General features: G+C 40.4%; 1 long non-coding RNA gene across 4 annotated transcripts; it reads left to right on the forward strand.

The window, feature by feature from the left end:
* Nucleotides 1-7,053: 7,053 nt before the first annotated feature.
* Nucleotides 7,054-15,545, forward strand: LOC100709094 (uncharacterized). 4 transcript variants are annotated; one of them, XR_002062374.2, is made up of 5 exons: nucleotides 12,478-12,709; nucleotides 14,352-14,488; nucleotides 14,623-14,696; nucleotides 14,817-14,876; nucleotides 15,115-15,545. It is a non-coding gene; the product is annotated as an uncharacterized LOC100709094 (long non-coding RNA). The 4 variants fall into 4 exon arrangements; XR_002062373.2 differs by lacking the exons at nucleotides 12,478-12,709; nucleotides 14,352-14,488 and adding an exon at nucleotides 7,054-7,604; XR_002062375.2 differs by lacking the exon at nucleotides 14,352-14,488.
* Nucleotides 15,546-16,171: the final 626 nt, after the last annotated feature.

The raw sequence follows: 16,171 nt of genomic DNA on the forward strand, positions 1-16,171 counted from the left end.
ATAGCACATTATTTTTAATAGGTAAACACTGTACAGGGGAGTGTGACTGCAGTAGGGAACAGGAAACAATAGAAGATGTTTTATTGCATTGTCAGAAGTATGACATGGAGAGGAGACAGCTGATCAAAAAGCTGGATGATATGAAAGTGAAGTTGGACTTGTTTGATTTATTTCGCGTGAGCTCTTTGAGTGAAAGTTATCAGGCTGTATTTTGGTTTTTAAGACAGACCCATTTGTTCGGAAGAATTTGAATGTTTTCTTTTCTTTTAATTAATTAATTTATTTGTTTAATTATTTATTTTTTTTGTCATTTCGGTCCACACTCCACACCAGTTGGTGGCGGTAATGCACCATTTTGCTGTTTGCCAACCGCCAATAAACCCTATAAAGAAGAAGAGTCACTGTAGCGTTGTCCCTCATGCTGTGTGGATCTCCCTGTGTTTCCTGTAAGTTAGGTTGTCATTTCCCAGTTTAGTTTGCTTTGTATGCTCGTTTTCCTGTTACCAGCAAATAAAGCTGTGGTTTTGAGTTCATCCCTCGAGTCTGAGAGTCCTGCATTTTGAGTCCTCATCTCCTGCCTGCCACACAGCACATCCTGACAGAACTAGAACATCCAACCCCAAATATATAGTCAGAATACCCCAGAACATAAGATAATACTAATAATACTAATAATACTAATAATAAACACAAAATGCTGAGTCAACGACCCAGGACCATGACAATAGCTAATATATTGTGATTAACAGTGTTGGGTAAGTTACTTTAAATTAGTAACTTAGTTACATTACTAGTTACTTCTCTAAAAAAGTAACGCAGTTACTTCAAGTTACTCGTTACTTTCAAAGTAACTAGTTACTAGGGAAAGTAACTTTGGTTTTACTCAGAATTCTCTTGTTAACGTGTTGCTTCCGTAACTGGATACCCAGCCAGACTGCCAGTCTTCTAGCTTGCTTACTTGCCACAAGTGCACTGTGCCACCTACCAACAGAAAGGAAAAAATAATGTGCACATTTCCATGAGAGAAATCCCACACCTGGACCGTCGTTGACCGCCGCCATGATTCTAGCCTGCTTTTTACATCCAACACAAAAACTGCAGTTGTGGTGCTTTTGATTGTACTCAGAACTTGGAAATTCTGCCTTCTGAATAGGAAGATGTAGGTAACAACAGACTGCAGATGAGCTTGCATACAGAGCTGGACTGGGACAAAACAATCGTCCCGGGCATTTTGACTAGAGACCGGCCCACCATTATAGGAAAAATCATAAAGACTTTGAATGAAAATAAACGCTGTTGTGACAGTGATGTACACTGTTCTGATGGTATATATGTATCAATCTATCAATTGTTTGTTGCAAGACTCAGATAATTATTTTTTTAAAAGCGAGACATTTTAAATGAGAATAATAAAGAAAAGTATTTCCTTGTGCCCCCCTTTCCCTGTTAATGCCCTACCTGGCCCCCTGGCAACACTTTGCTAGACCCGCCCCTGCACAGTTACCAGCTGTCAGCTACATAGAAAAGGATCCTGGTGTTATTTGTCTCTCAGAAACAGTTCATAACTTCCCTTCAACTCATTCATGTCACCTAAAAGGTAAACCTGTTTCTCCATCACCTGTTCAGCTCTGATGATTCAGTAAGGACATCTCCTGGTTTCATCTGCATGTTTCCCTCTCACCAGATAACCAAACCGATATCATGACCAGCAGCTTTACAGCTGTGGCTCCAACAAACATCAGCTGATACTAGAAATTAATATTAAATAAATTCTAACAACAGCTGATCAAGCTTAAACGTGCTGCTGTTGTTTAACGCGACATCCGCTGGTTTCTTCTTTCTGGCGCAAAGTGGGCGATAAATAAACAAGAGAGAAAAGCCGATCAGCTGATCATTGATCAGTTTCGTGATTGAAGTAGAAACGGGAGAGGAGAGAATGAGAGAAGAAGAGGCAGCTGTGCAGCTTCAGCTTTGTGTCTTTTTCATTGTAGCTGAAGTCCGGGACAAACTGTGTTCCTTTTCACCTCAGTACGAAACGCGTAATATTTTCTCTGAATACCGGACGATTCTGCTTTTTACGGGACGGTTGGCAACTCTAATAATTAACCATATGAACAAAATAAAGTTCAACATCAGTAACATAGCACCCACCCAGCTATATAGAAACTCTGTCATGCTAGCTAGCACGCAGTACGAAAATGTCAGCATACCGAAAATAAACTCCACCTAAACTTGGTTTATATCTGACTCAGATAGACTGCAGGTCATAACTTCTTACCTGAAGTTCAGTTCACCTGACACGCGGACCGGCGGCCGCTTCGGGTCTCTCCTCTTGCCTCCCTTTTCCTTCATCCACCTGCTGGCTTCCACCACTTGCTAATGTTATTGAATCTGTGGAAGCTCCGCGATATCCACCACACGAAGTAACGAGTAACGAGCCTATCTAAATCCCAGTAACGAGTAACGCGTTCCTGGTTTTGGCATAATAACTAGTTACCGTGCTCGTTACCACAATAATAACGTCGTTACTGTAACGCGTTACTTAATAACGCGTTAGTCCCAACACTGGTGATTAATAAACACAGAGGTTTGAAGAGAAAAAGTGTGGAAAAGTATTCTTTTAAATGAGTTCAAAAGAAATTGTTTTTAAATGGATGTTCATGTGATAATGAGACAATTGAATGAAACATCAAGGAAAATTTATTCATATGTGACTAAACATTCATATGTGATGGAATTACTGATAAGTTGTGTTAAAGTACAACAGGCAGGGTAGACATCCAGAGTATAGTGGCAGTAAGAATTGGGTGAGTCCCCTCACCCATCGGCTTCATCCAAGCTCTGCACTGCCTACTGGGTAATACTCATATTATCAGAGACTGGACTTTTTAAACAAAGAGCTGATCCAGATTTCCTGTATTGGAAATCTGGATCAGCCTGCTGGAGTCGGATGTAGTCCAGTTTATTATCCAGGGAGCAGACGTTGGATAAGATGATGGACGGGAGAGCCGGCCGGCTAGGGTTTGTTTTTAGCCTAGCACAGACTCCCGCCCGCTTGCTGCGCTTCCGCTTCCTCGCGCACCGCTTCCGATGTCCCCTCCTCCGGCCGCCGGCATCAGGCAACGACGAGGCTTCGAGGCCTGGTTCGCGGAGCAAGCCGAGTTCGCGTAGCGTTTCCCGCAGCCCTTCTTGGATGTCGTTAACCGGGTTATTTAGGTTGAAAAGTGTCTGGCTGTTGTATGTATGGACACCAGTTGCGACGATATCCATACATAGAGTGGAACAAAAACAAAAACACAATACACACAAAATGTAAACAATGTAGCACCATTTTTGGCTCCGGAGTGGCCGCTGTGTGCTACTGCCGCGCTGCCATTTTCTATTGCTCATCGCTGGTGGAGTTTGTGACTGTTAGATGCAGACCTTTTTATTTACCACGGGAATTCACCACTGTTTTAATTATCGGAGTGTACATTCCACCTAGCGCTAATGCTAAGGAAGCGCTAGGGGAACTGTATACAAACATCAGTGAACTGCAAAACACACACCCGGATGGACTGTTCATTGTTGCTGGAGATTTCAACCATGCAAATCTCAAGTCAGTGCTTCCTAGATTCCATCAGTATGTGGACTTTGCAACGAGAGGGGAAAACACGCTGGATCTTGTTTACACAAACATCCCCGGCGCATATCGGGCAGAGCCCCGCCCCCACCTTGGCTACTCAGACCACATCTCTGTTATGCTAATTCCAGCATACAGACCACTCGTCAGGCGATCAAAACCGGTTCTGAAGCAGGTGAAAACCTGGCCAGCAGGAGCCACCTCTGCTCTTCAGGACTGTTTTGAGAGCACTGACTGGAACATGTTCAGGGAGGCTGCAACTTACGGCGACTTCACTGACTTGGAGGAGTACACGTCATTAGTGTCCAGCTACATCAACAAGTGCACCGATGACGTCACTGTCTCCAAGACCACCATCTCACGACCCAACCAGAAACCGTGGATTACAGCGGAAGTGCGTGCACTTCTAAGGACCCGAGACTCTGCCTTCAAAGCGGGAGATAAGGTGGCGCTTAGTAGAGCTAGGGCCGAACTTTCTCGGGCCATCAGAGAGGCGAAGCGTGCACACGCCCAGAGAATCCACAACCACTTCAAGGACAGCGGCGACACACGGCGCATGTGGCAGGGCTTACAAGCCATCACTAACTACAGGACAACATCACCTGCCTGTGATGGTGACGGCTCCCTCCCAGATGCGCTGAACAACTTCTACGCTCGGTTCGACAGGCAGAACGACGTGGCGGTGAGGAAGTCCACCCCTCCTCCGAACGACCAGGTGCTGTGTCTCACTACAGCTGAGGTGAGGAAAACTCTACGCAGAGTCAACCCACGTAAAGCTGCTGGACCAGACAACATCCCAGGCAGAGTGCTCAGAGAATGTGCTGAACAGCTGGCAGATGTTCTCACCGACATCTTCAACATCTCTCTGAGCAGTGCTGTCGTTCCCACGTGCTTCAAGGCCACCACCATTGTCCCCGTGCCCAAGAAGTCTTCTGTGTCCTGTCTCAACGACTACCGTCCTGTTGCACTTACACCCACCATCATGAAGTGCTTCGAGCGGCTCGTCATGAGACACATCAAGACCCTGCTGCCCCCCTCACTGGTCCCACTGCAATTTGCGTACTGCCATAACCGCTCAACGGACGACGCCATCTCCACTGCACTCCATCTTGCCCTCACGCACTTGGACAAGAAGGACACACACGTTCGAATGCTGTACATAGATTTCAGCTCAGCATTCAACACGATCATCCCTCAACAGCTGATCGGAAAGCTGAGCCTGTTGGGCCTGAACACCTCCCTCTGCAATTGGATCCTGGACTTTCTGACCGGAAGGCCTCAGACAGCATGGATCGGGAACTGCTCCTCCAGCACCACCACACTGAGCACTGGGGCCCCACAAGGCTGTGTGCTCAGTCCTCTGCTGTTCACACTGCTGACTCATGACTGTGTAGCAACACAGTTCAAATCACATCATTAAGTTCGCTGATGACACGACCGTGGTGGGTCTCATTAGCAAGAACGACGAGTCAGCTTACAGAGAGGAAGTGCAGAGGCTAACGGACTGGTGTAAAGACAACAACCTGTCTCTGAATGTTGACAAGACAAAAGAGATGGTTGTCGACTTTAGGAGGACACGAGGCGACCATTCACCGCTGAGCATCAACGGCTCCTCTGTGGAGATCGTTGACAGCACCAAATTCCTGGGAGTCCACCTGGAGAAGGACCTCGGCTGGTCCCTCAACACCAGCTTCCTGCACAAGAAAGCCCAACAGTGTCTCTTCTTTCTGAGAAGACTGAGAAAGGCCCAGCTTCCACCACCGATCCTGACCACCTTCTATAGAGGAACTATCGAGAGCATCCTGAGCAGCTGTATCACTGTCTGGTTTGGGAACTGTGCCATATCGGACCGCAAGACCCTACAGCGGATAGTGGGAACAGCAGAGAAGATCATCGGGGTCTCTCTCCCCTCTATTAAGGACATCTACAACACACGCTGCATTTGCAAAGCCACCAGCATTGTGGCTGATTGGACACACCCCTCTCACACACTCTTCACACTCCTGCCATCTGGAAAAAGGTACCGAAGCATTCGGGCACACACATCCAGACTGTGCAACAGCTTTTTTCCACAAGCCATCCGTCTCCTCAACAGAAAGGGACTGGACTGATAAACACACACACACACACACACACACACACACACTCTATCACTCAGCTCAACTCAACTACCGCAAAGCATCAACCTGTAAATGCTCTTTTTGCACAATATTATTATGCTTACTGTCCAACACTACCTACATACCAAGTATGTTTACTGTTACCTTTGCACTACCTACCTAGTTAGATAGTTAGTTTTAGTTAGATAGTTAGTTTTTGTTTTTTGTTTTTTGTTGATTTATGTTGTAATTTATGTTAGGTCAGTCTGTCCTGTCTCTAGTTAGCTAGTTTAGTGTTTTTCTGTTAATTTATGTTGTAAATTTATGTTGCATGTAGCACCTTGGTCCTGGAGGAACGTTGTTTCGCTTCACTGTGTACAAACTGTATATGGTTGAAGTGACAATAAAGCCAACTTGACTTGACTTGACTTGACTTGACTTGGTTGCTGGTTCCACAGACTGACAGATGTAGCCCTTCTGTGGGCTACGTGTGGTCTTTTTTCACCATACTGTTGTTGAATCGGACATTAGAAGTATTTTCTTCTTCTCTCAATAAGACTATTAAAATAGAAAACAGGTAGCTGTGAAAAGATATGTACACTCTGGTCATGAAGATGGCCATAGTCAGCAGCAATGCTCAGCTGGTACTAAAGCATGGCATGAAATTATCCCCCACTCCATTACAAATCTACCAGCAGCATGAACTGTTGATAAAAGGTAGGATGGATCCATGCTTTCAAGCTGCTTACACCAACTTATCCCACAGCAGAAATCAACACTAATCAAACCAGATAATTTTCCATTGTTCAGTGTTGTTGGACCGTAGATTTCCAGTCCTTAGCTGAAAGGAGCAGCACCTGCTGTGGTCTTCTGCTGCTCGTAACCCATCTGTTTTAAGGTTGGATGTGATGCTCTTCTGCATACCTTGGCTGTAATGATTGGTTATTTGACCAATCATTTGACCAATTATATTGATTTTCTATCAACTTTAAGCAGTCTGTCCTTTCTCCAGTCTCTGGACCATTAAACACCAGAGATAACTGTGTGGGAAAATCCCAGTCTCTCATGAGTCTCTAAACTACTAAGACCAGCCTGTCTGGTACTAATGAATCTGCATATATTACACTTCTTTCCAATTCTGAACTTCAGCAGAAATATTATATCATACTAAAACCAAACTGTCAATAGAAAATTTTACTCGTAGTCAGTATAAGCTTTTAATGATATAAGTTTGCATATGATAGAATACTGTAAGTTGACCTTTTGATGACTTAGACTGTTGTCCACTACAAGACTGTTTTATAAATTCTTTCTCACAGCGATAATAGCTGAACAAGCAGGAAAGAGGAGAGCTCACTAAACAAGAAGAGGGGCCACGTCCTTCTGAATCTCACAACACACACACATACACCTGAACCATTCTTATCTTCACTCCCTACGCACTAACATTCTTCTTCCTATGAATAGACATATTCACTGTTGTATTGCTTTGTATATAAATAAAGACCAGAGCAGTAACAGAGCGCGCATTCACAGGGCCCCCACTCTGGTGTGAGCGTTCTGTGATCGCCCTTGTATACAAGTAAATGCTGCAGCGTCTGTGTGTTTCTACCCTTAGACTCTTAGCTGAAGAAGTGTCTTTAGAATAAATCTCTTGACAATTATTTGGTCCTTCGAGAGCCGGATCAGAAATATCAGAACTGTTATCTGTGACTCTGTTCCAGGATCTGGCACACTGTTTCCTGACGCCGTGGAGCCAGCACCGAAGACTGTGCACAGCCCTTTTAGACGAGGAGGACCCGGGACGTTTGAGTCCGGGCTGATCTGGTCCACGGCGGCGGGATTCAGTCTGATGATCCGAACCACCAGTGAGACGTCTGAGGGTGAGAAACACTATTTTGATATATAAAACCGCCGAGAAGGTTTTCAGAAATGCGCAAAATAGGTTTGCTGTAGCCGGAATTACTTCGTGAAATGCGCAAAATAGGTTAGCTGTAGCTGCAATAACTTCGAGAAACGCGTAAGATAGGTTAGAAGTAGCCGTAATTACTTTGTGAAAAATAAAATAGGGTTAGGATTCGCCGTAAGGAACCGAATTAGACCTAGGTTTTAGAGGTAGCCGTAATTACTTCGTAACAAATTGTAAAAGCGCGCAAATGTCTGTGTGTGTATGTGTCTGGAAGTAAGTTGATTTTACAGCACAACACACTGCTGAACTACTTCTATTTTTGTTTTTTGCTGAGGCTCAAGTACTGGTGACAAAGGAGAACGGTTGGGTTTCATCTCGTAAAACTGATACCGCTTCATTTTTTAGAAGTGAAGTCGAAGGCCGTATCAGTAAACCACTCTGAAGTCAAGCGTGCCAGTGACGGCCCAGCAAAATCTTTGAACATGGAGAATAAACAAGCAAAATTAACACCTGATGAGGAATGTTTAGAAAAACAACAAACCGGAGCAGGAGTAATCCAAAAGAAAGGGAGAGGAATGCACAGGGCAGGAGCACGGGTTGAGGCAGGCCTATACACACATCAAGCAGTGGTTTTAGTACTACATGCTGGAAGTGTGGAAAAGAGGGACATTTTGTACGTGACTGTAAGACACGGAGACACACACCAAACAGTGACTTTAATACTGCATGCTGGAGGTGTGGAAAAGAGGGACATTTTGTACGTGACTATAAGAAACAAAGAAGCAGTTCAGACTAGGAAGAACATAATAATCCCTCGTCAAGTAAAAGATTAGAGATCAAAGTTTAAAAAGGGCTGGATACAGACCCAACTGAATACATACAAACACAAGAGGAATAAAGTGGAATAAACAAAAGGTTAAATTAAATTAGAGCTTATCTCTACTGTATTCAAACTAATAATAGGAAGGATAACAACCTGTCAATTGGTATTAACAATGAAACAACGACCATGCCCAGAGTGAATAGAATGAATGAAAGCAGACAATTCACGTGAAAACATATTAAATAAAATAGAGAGATGCATAAGGTATGTTAAGGCTGTGTTATTGTTCAGCCAAGGAAAAGGGAAATGTCTCCAGCTTGGGAGGGGGTGAAACTGCAGATCACCCCCAGCCCCTGGTGGATACAAAATAAAATATAAATAAAATATTGTAATATATTATTGCTGTTATATAAAAAAAGATAATAACATTAATAATGAAATAATATTAATATGAAGAGGCACCTCAGTCAGTTATGATGTGAGGTGGATAATTGTTAGAAGTATTCTGCATCAAGCTTAAGGTTGCTCAAATTCAGTACAATGACATATGAGATGAAGAAAATAAAGAAAATATCTGAACTAATCAAGTGCATAGAGGCACTTGACCTGCTTGAAAACCTGTCATCCTAGATAAGACATTGCTGAACTATAGAGCACACCTATACTAACAACTAATAAGCTAAACCCTGTATACAACAGCTAAAGCTACACAATTGAGAAGCTGAATTAAATATGAGGTCACTGCTAAGCTGATGAGCAGGTTACACATTTTTTTTTTTTTTTACAGCAGCAGCTGCAGGAGAGCTCTAACATGCAGCTGTCTGTGAGCTCAGTTTTTTCCCCTCACACTTCTGATTTGTCTTTGGCAGCAGCCTTTTTGCATCCTGACTTATGTGTGTAAAGCGTTCATGCCATCAGCAACTTGTTTTGTTTTGTTTTGCTGGTTTGGAAAATGAATAAATTTGTGATCACACTTGTGGATCACAGTGACACATAATGATTAGGCATATGATTTACTAATGCAGATGTAAAAGTTTATTCTAAAATTCAAGGAAAACAAACAAGAACAACATCTTCAGTTGTGTCTTGTTGTTGTTCTTTGTGTAGTGAGCTGAGGTTTTTTTTTGTTTTGTTTGTATTTTTGTTTGCTTTTTGAAATGTTGCTTGAGTGATGAGTACTGTAACTTCTGAAGTAGCTCTCACCATGCGTCCTTGATGATGATAAGTCCAGAGCCAGCTGAGAGCTGGGTTGTTTGTTTTGTTTTAGGTGACAAGGCAGAAAAATTAGAACTTAGTTTCTTGTTTTAAAAAAACAAAAAAAGAAAAAAAAAAGAAAAAGGGAGGTTTTGTGTTTCTCAACCAAGAACAACTACAATTTCATTTTCTGTTTTTGAGAAAGGAGAATTTAAAATAATGATAATAATAATAATAATAATAATAATAATAATAATGATAATAATAATGATAATAAAACAAGCAAAGAGTGATGTTTTGTTTAAGTAGTGAAGAAAGCTGATACTGCAACATACCGTCTGCGAGCAATAAATGAAATCATCTTATTTATCTTTAAATAAACTCCAGTTATGGAGACCTGAAGTCACATGCTTAGGGCACACCCTCTCAGGTGAAGGCAGAAAGCTACTAAACAAAGAAAAGAAGCTATACAAAATGCGCCACAGCCACAAAACTAAGCATTTACATTCTTTCTGACTCTTTGTGAGCCTGAGTTATGACCTTGGCTCCCTGTTTTTCTGCTTCCACCAAGGGTGGGGGTGACGCTCCCATGATATGTGCTCTGTTCTCCTTACTATCACAAAGAGGCCCCTACTCTCTGAATACAATATTCTCTTCATAACTCAGCAGTATGAAATGTCATGAAACAGTGTAACTCACTCACAGTAAATCAGCAGTATAGGATAATACAAACCTATCTAATAAATCTGATGATTTTCACATTCTTTTAACTCAGAAGTATGATGCAGACTAAAATTACATACTGATTACACAAGAAGTATGATGTGGCCTACAGCGGTATCATGATTCACTCATTTTGATTACAGGTATAATGTAATATATGACAGCATAATAATCTCACAACTGCTACAAGCACATTTGCCTTTCTTAACACACGCGAGTGAAAGGCAACTGTTAAGAAAATGCTCTTTTGGGTGAGAAAGGCCCAGAGGCCCTGCATGCAAGCGTACTAACACACATACATGCAATGAAGAACAGCTTACACTATAGCACACACTATACATGCGCCTGCATGTCTCATTGGTGTTAAAACAGGGAAAACTTAATAGTTTTGTTATCAAATGCTGAATTTATCCACTGCTGACATTTAACTCTCCAGCTTGCAGGACAATAGGTGAAACGTTTGTGAAAATAGAAAAGAAAAAGAAAAAAAATAAAATAAAAGAGAGAGTCTGGTATGACCAAGCAGTAATCAGACAAATTTAGCTGGTAATACAACAAATTGTGAGATGTTTTCTGCTGATTGAACAACACAAGTGATTACTGACGATGTTCTTAGAATTTAAATATCTACCTGTGTTGTCCTGTCAACTTGGTGGGTTATGAGTTGATTATATTGTGAGGAAAAACAAAAAAAAGGGGGAGAGAAGACTGACACAGGGCCTGGCCCGGTGTTTCTCCCCTCTCTGAATGACACAGCCAAAACAACATCATTTTCCTGTTCGACTGTTTTTTGTTTTGTTTTTGTTTTTTCTCTTTATGCTTGATTACAGGCTGCTTTGCCGGCCCTGAAAGCCGAAGCTGACCTGGACTCCTGCTCTCCCCTCTACCATCTTTGACGTGACCCTGACCAAATGTTGCAGCAGCTGGACCCATAACAACAATCTGAAAATGTCAACAGTGCTACAGGAAAGCGATCTCATGCAGCAGAGACGGAGAGCGTTAAATCCAAGGCCCGTTTCACTACACGGGGGAGATTTCCAGACAGCTTCAGCTGACAGAGCTGTGACGAGACGCCCATTAAGCCCGAATGAAAAGTAAGGCCGAGCAAAAGAATGCTGACCTTGATATCTCTGCATTAACACTGTGCAGGACAGTGATGGACCAACACGGATGATCGGGCAGCAGAAGAAAGGTCGTGCCAGAGACAGGAGGAGCAACTGAGGTCAAAAGGCACCTCAGAACGGACAAAACACAGAAGAAGATGCAGGTTTCACCTGCGGTGAGCATGGACGCTGGAGAAAAGGAGGAGGGCAGGACCCCAGGGCACGCTTCAGGCCGTGGTTTACCCAAAACACCAGAACAGGAAAGTGATAAACACACCAACATACACATCTACACACACACCAGACAATGTACACTCATCAAACATGACTGATGCCCTGAACGCCTTGAGACAGATCCAGCAGGCCCAAAATCAGGACTATGTAACTAATACAAGTTACTGGTTTTCTTGGCTTTATACTGGCTCCTGGCTACAGCTGCTAAAAAGACTACTACTGCCTTTTCACTGTGCAATACTTTTTGTTAATAACCAACGGTGCAATAGACTTCAGTACTTGAAATACTTGCAATTCCTTTGTATTCTTATTCTTATTTATTCTATTTATCCCTTTTTGTATTTTTACTTTTATTTTGTGTTTTGTAACATGTATCCTGCCATGTTTAAAGCTCATGATTAACCGCATAATTGTTTCCACTGTTGCTGCATACATAGCCGTAACAAATGATGATGATGATGACCCCGACCTGTTGGAGCATGAAGACTTTGTGTGATTAATGATGACGTGACAGAAAATGTACAACAAGATGTTACATACTGATATCTCACTTCAAAGTTATACTGACAACAGGAGGGAATGTCAATAGAAAGTTGTACTGGTAGTCAGTATAAGCTTTTAATGATATAAGTTTGCATATGATAGAATACTGTATGTTGACCTTTTGATGACTTAGACTGTTGTCCACTACAAGACTGTTTTATAAATTCTTTCTCACAGCGATAATAGCTGAACAAGCAGGAAAGAGGAGAGCTGGACACTTTTATCTGCGCTCACTAAACAAGAAGAGGGGCCGCGTCCTTCTGAATCTCACAACACACACACATACACCTGAACCACTCTTATCTTCACTCCCTACGCACTAACATTCTTCTTCCTATGAATAGACATATTCACTGTTGTATTGCTTTGTATATAAATAAAGACCAGAGCGGTAACAGAGCACGCATTCACAGGGCCCCCACTCTGGTGTGAGCGTTCTGTGATCGCCCTTGTATACAAGTAAATGCTGCAGCGTCTGTGTGTTTCTACCTTTAGACTCTTAGCTGAAGAAGTGTCTTTAGAATAAATCTCTTGACACAAACTAAAAACTAAAACCAGATATGATTTTCTTTAGTAAAACTAATTGAAAAAAAATTGTAAACTTAAAAAAACCCCCCAAAATATAGAGGGGAATATCCTCAGTTTTAGTGTTGGTAAAAATAATTATTGAGAGATGTGCTTATTGAGACTCTGGATGTCTATAATACTATGAAACATTAGATAACTGCTTTCAAAAAGTTGTTTCTTATCGTAATACCTGTACTAATATTCCTCAATCTTTGATTCCTAAACAATAAAAACTAAAAAAAAAATAAAATAAACTTTTAAAAGTGAAAATAATAAAAAGAAACTAATTAGAAAATACAAAACTATAATAATTCTGTTTAGCAGATCATTTTGACCATGCATACATTCCACCAATTCACTGTATTGCTGCCATGCGATTGGCAGATTTGATATTTACCTAATAAAGTGGCTGGTGAGTGTAAAAATGAAAAAGATGCACATCAGAAGCAAAGTAAGTGAAATCAAGCAAGAACTAATATAATGAATACAATTTAATAAACTGTTACAATCTTTGGCATATCCACAGCAACATTAATTATGTAATATATTCTTTAATACTGAGCACAAGCAGCAGCTCAATAAAGCCATGAGAACAAGCAAAGTAAAATACAAAAATATTTTTTAGTCGGTCTCATGATATAATGTGTTGATACTTGTATCAGACATATTGAGAAACATATTTCTTAACCATTCTAACAGTCGCTCTTGAAGTAAAACAATAATTGCTATTTTTAATGACTTGCCATTGTCTTCTCGGTGGTTTTGGTCACGATTACAGTTTGACAAGGTGTTTGCTAATCCCTCAGTAGGTTTATTGTGTAAACTTGACTGAATAGCTTGAGTCATAACAACAGTTCATTTCCTGAAACACAAGAAGTCAGACATTTAGAAACCTGATTTGTAATCTTTCCATTACGTTAATATTTCAGTCTAAGAAAATGTATTAATCTGATGGAGGTGATAAAAGAAGTGCAACATATTCACATGATAAAGTTAATGATGATATTTTAGAAAAAAACAACAAGAACAACTTAATTCCAGTCATAATGAATGACCTTTAATATTCTACACACGTCATGTTCTCAACAAATAAAGACAAAAATTATTGTCTCATAAGCAATAGTTATCATATTTCAGTTTAATTTCATAATTTGCTTAGGGATTAAAAAGTATTCTTATTCGGATTGTTTACCATTCATTTATTTTTTCATTTACATACTGAACAAGTAGATTTTAATTCACAGCATACCTTTTTAAACATGCTTGAGTCCATACTGTACTGCTCTAATTTCAAACAACCTCTGAATATAGTTTGGCAGTAGATTACTCTGTGCTTTTCTTCATTTTTAATGCTATTTTCAGCACAAAAATGTGCAATTTTAGGGTGAGCTATTTAATTACTGACTGACAGTTTGGCTGCTAATAATCTGATACAGTTATAATTCATATATCATGTTTTTGGGGGGTTTTAAATTTTTTTTTTTTCTGTCTGGGTGCTGACAGGATCATTATGTGGTTTGTCTCTAATCATTAGTCACACCTTGTGGAGGTGGAACATTTCTTAACAAAGGTGCTCTGGTAGGTGTATATAAGAAGAGCTCAACTTTCCGAGTATCACTACAACAACTTCTTTCACTCTGAGACAGACTGCTGCAGCTTTGAAGACTAGACGTAATTACATCAGTCTTTATTCTAAATTTTTTTTTTGCTAGGATAGGATTAGTTGTGGAATTTGGATTGTTTAGTTAACTTACAATAATTTTTCAATTTGATTAAAGTCTTTATTCTGATTTTTGTTTCAACAGGTACGAACACTGAAACCATGCTGAAGGTAGCATTTGTGCTTGGATGCCTCCTGAGCCTCACTCTGACTCAACCTGTAAGTCTGACATTATCATGTATTATTACGTATCTATTGGCACTTGGGCATTCAGACACCATTATTAGCACTTTAATACAGTAAAATGAAGGCCATATTGAACTTGATCATTTTCTACAGTTGGGTATGGCGCGCAAAAGACTTGTGCGCTCAAGCTCCGAATCTAACTCTGGATCAGGGGTGAGTGCTTTTTTTATTTTCTGCTGTTACAAAAATTCTTGATTCTACTATGTAAAAACTGATGACAAATGATTTTTGATGCACAATTAAGAGTACAATTAAGAGTACTGTGATTTGAATTACATTGTGGATTATTACTTTCTGATTTACCAAACCTTCTAAATATATAAGTTTTTAGTTTTTCAGATGTAACGTTTCCCTGCATTTGATAGTAAATATTTTTATTTGTGGTTTGCAGGAAGCCAATCAACAGTTAAACAATCAACAGCTGCAGCTACTCATACAATTACTACTTGCCAGCTTAGCAACAACAACCACTACTACAGCTGCAACCACCACAACAGCTGCAACCACCCCTGCTCCGGCTACAACTGGTTAAAAACTGACATTTAGCTATTGAATGAAAGTCAGCATACAGTGAAACTGTCAATTTGTGATATTTTAATGAGAATACATAGTAGTGTCTACTAAATAAAATTTATGAATAGAAAATGTGTGTTTTTCTGTTTGTAAGAAATACAAGTACCTCAGCTTACCATTATATTCCCCTTTCAATACAGAGTTTACATCACACTATATGTAATTAAAGCAGCTATTTAGGTGCTTACTAACGAACACTGTTGATCTAAAATAGAGTTTAAATTATGGTACATCAAGAATATTACATAATAGACATAAGTTTTCTCAAATGTAGTAGATTGTGCTTCCGAGGTCGAACATTCATTGTCAAACAGTTAAGCAACGGAGGGTCAAGGGGCCAAGTCAGGACATAAAGTGATAGCCCGTCAGTATGGCTCATTATTTAAGACCATTTATATACAAGTAAGAGTTTAAGATTAAGATTTCAGATTCCGATAAGATTTTCAAATCACCTATATGGAAACCAGTCTGGAGTGGTGGAAATTAAGATGAGATGTTTAACCGGATAAGCTGGAAGAGATGGAAAGATAAAGGTCTACGCTTCCCTGCTGCCCGTGCGATCAAAGTTTAGATAAGAAGAAGAAAATGGCTGCATGATTTATTATTTTGTTATTTTAGATTTTAACTTTTATTGAAGTGGTTGCCATAAATTTTCGGACAGCGTGCATCATTCATAATGCAAAGAACAATGTGCCATACGTTTCAGTCGCAGTTTATTCGTTTTTTAGATGTTAATTTGTCATATTTTCGTAATAAATGAGCGTCTTTTATAGTAACATGACTTCATATTATATTTAAAGGGAACCCCGGCTATTAACACATGTTTGCGCTAAAATATGCACTGTGCTTTCAATAACATATATGTGGTATTAAAA

The sequence above is a fragment of the Oreochromis niloticus genome, linkage group LG6, assembly GCF_001858045.2.
Source record: "Oreochromis niloticus isolate F11D_XX linkage group LG6, O_niloticus_UMD_NMBU, whole genome shotgun sequence".
NCBI lineage: Eukaryota > Metazoa > Chordata > Actinopteri > Cichliformes > Cichlidae > Oreochromis > Oreochromis niloticus.